This window comes from Rattus rattus, chromosome 6, assembly GCF_011064425.1.
Source record: "Rattus rattus isolate New Zealand chromosome 6, Rrattus_CSIRO_v1, whole genome shotgun sequence".
NCBI lineage: Eukaryota > Metazoa > Chordata > Mammalia > Rodentia > Muridae > Rattus > Rattus rattus.
Window position 1 is genome coordinate 19,056,730 of NC_046159.1, and position 2,901 is coordinate 19,059,630.

Below are 2,901 nucleotides of genomic sequence, written 5' to 3' on the forward strand. Positions count from 1 at the left end.
TCACTGCAAACAATGAGGACAGCGGGAAGCAAAAGCTGTCAGAACCACAAATGGCAGAGCCTCTTGTCTATCCAGGTGGAGGGAAAGAACCTTCAGCCAGCAAATCCCTGACATTTCCGCCGACATTTCTACACACCGCGTGTAATTACAGGAATGGCTTGTGCGGACTTTGCATAGACATGGCTCTGACCACAAACTGCACCAGAATCAGGGGGAACAAATATGAAAGCTGGTGAAGAATTTGTATCCAAATAGATATTTTAGGATAAATTAGATAGTCATATGGCAATCTTATCATACTCAGTTACGTTATGGACAGCTTTGACATTGGTAAGAGGATTTCTGCAATAGATTAAATTAAAAGAATGAATGAAAACAGAGAGAGCAAATGAGCCTCAATTAGCAGAGACATAGCAACAAATAGGGTAACTATGAAATAACCAGGAAATCTGACATGCATACACCTGATGTTTCTAAAGAACAAACAGCACAGAGCTTCAACATTCACGTGGGAAAACTTCCTAGAAAATAACCTGAGAAATCAAGGGGAAAACGCACACTGATGCAGCCCCCATTTCCTGTATAAACAGAGGTAACTCTCAGAGGTAACCGAGACATGAGGTTTCAGAGGTTATTTGCATGTGACCTTCCTGTGACCTCACCATAAATACTGGGTGATAAATAAAATACATTGATTTATGTAATTTCCTATCTGGTGGTGTACTCGAAACCGAGGACTCTTGGTCACTGGTTTGGGACTTCCTGGGCTTGAGGCACATTCTCTACTTTCGCTCCATTCCTAATAACACAGCCATCGGTCCACGCAACATCACGTGAGCACCCACGCTTTTGTTTTTAATTCCAGGAATCCAGCTCTGTTTGTACACTGTTTTACCTAACATGTATTCTGTACTTCAGTTTTTACATGTGACTTTCCTAATAAATAATGCAGTTTGTAACGTGTGTAGTGAGTGTTTACTGAACAGTTGACCACCTAATAAGGGGGCCACATTGTCTATGAAAGGAGATGTTGGGGTCTGGGAATTGTCTCACAAACTACAAGGACACCAGTCTCAGTCAGAAAGGGATAGTTATTGAGCACATGCCCCAGGACTGGTTAACTAGGGCCATGGTACAGATTCAGAAACTGAACTGTGACCCTGAGTTAAAATCCTAAAGGGTTCTAAAGCCCCCAATCCACAAATATCTGTGCCACTTCACCAATCAGGACTTAGGAGATCTCCTAGGGAATTTGTCTTGATTGCACATTTATCCTTCTCCCATTGGTGGGGTTTTCAACTATGGCAGGACACTTGTCTTACCTAAAGTTCATGTCCTAACTGTCTGCCAGGATGGGACTTATCTAATATTCACCCCTTAACTTGCCAACCAGGATGTTAGTTACCCATTATCTTAGTTAGGGTTTTACTGCTGTGAACAGACACCATAACCAAGGCAACTCTTATAAGGAAAACATTTAATTGGGGCTGGCTTACAGGTTCAGAGTTCAATCCACTATCATCAAGGCTGGAGCATGGCAGCATCCAGGCAGGCATGGTGCAGGAGGAACTGAGTTCTACGTCTTCATCTGAAGGCTGCTAGTGCAAGATGGATTTCCAGGCACCTAGGATGAGGGTCTTAAGCCCACGCCCACAATGACACACCTACTCCAATAAGGCCACACCTCCCAACAGTGCCACTTCCTGGGCCAAGCATGTAGAAACCACCACACCCATGTACGTGTCCCTTTCTGCCAAGTAGGATGTCAGTTCCCAGGGAGGTCTTGGGAACTTAAACCTTACTAGACCACTACTCAAAATGGAAGTCTTATTCCAAAGAGTTTCTTTCTTATACTGGTGGAGGTGTCTCTCATGTTGGGGTCCATCCCAAGGGCAGCTTATACCGTAAAAGCTCATACACAGGTGGAGGAAGCACTGTGGGGTGGTTGGTTTGGGTTGAAGCTTGTTGTAGGTAACTATACAAAACAGTTTTATTGACTTTTGTCGTGATTTGTTTCCAAGGACACTGAACGTAACAGAATATGTAATCAATCTTGGCATTAGAAAGTTTCCTAGTAACAGCAGAAACACATGAGAAAGTTTCCTTATAATGGCAGCCTAGCCAGGTAACTGTCACCTGGGCCCTACATTTTACCCAGGTCTTAACATTTTATCCAGGTCTTAACATGCCATCTAGGCCTTAGTATTTTACCTAAGCCTTACCAGGGGCCCTTGAAGAAGAGTAGACTCCAGGGCTGTCCCCCCATCATTCCCCCATCTACGGTCTTTGTTTTTGATAACAGAATTATAGAACCACTTGTTACAGAAATGAAATAAACAAAGTTGATGTCTATAGATTCCAGGCAGATGCTAGTAGGACTGTTAGTACACAAATGGTTAAACTGGCTACTGACCATAGTAACAAAAACCTGCTTCTTTGAAGACCTTTGTGGTTTTCCACACACAAAGACTTTCATGGTTTCCTGTGCACAAGGAAAACTGGCCTGCTTTTGTTTGCAGTGGAAAATTCTGAACCTTGACTATCAAAGGCTTTAAGCCAGTGTCTTATTTCATCATGATTTTGAAAGTTTTATGAGTATTGGTGTCATTTAATATAGGAGAAGTCAGGAAGAGTGCTTCCTGTTCAGAAGAGTTCGCCTTTAGGCTGATGCTAGTCAATGGTTTCACTTGGCGTTTAGAAGTCGTGGGTCTTTGCTATTTGTCCTGTGTATGTCAGTAACAATCCATTCAGCTGTGATATTCAAACATAACAGTCAGAATCATTTACCAATAGAGCTGGCTCAGAGCGTGACTGCCACATGCAATGGCCTGTGTTTGGTCACTTAAAACCCATAGGATAAACAGAGAAGACCAACTCTCATGAGTTCATAAGTCGTAGCAT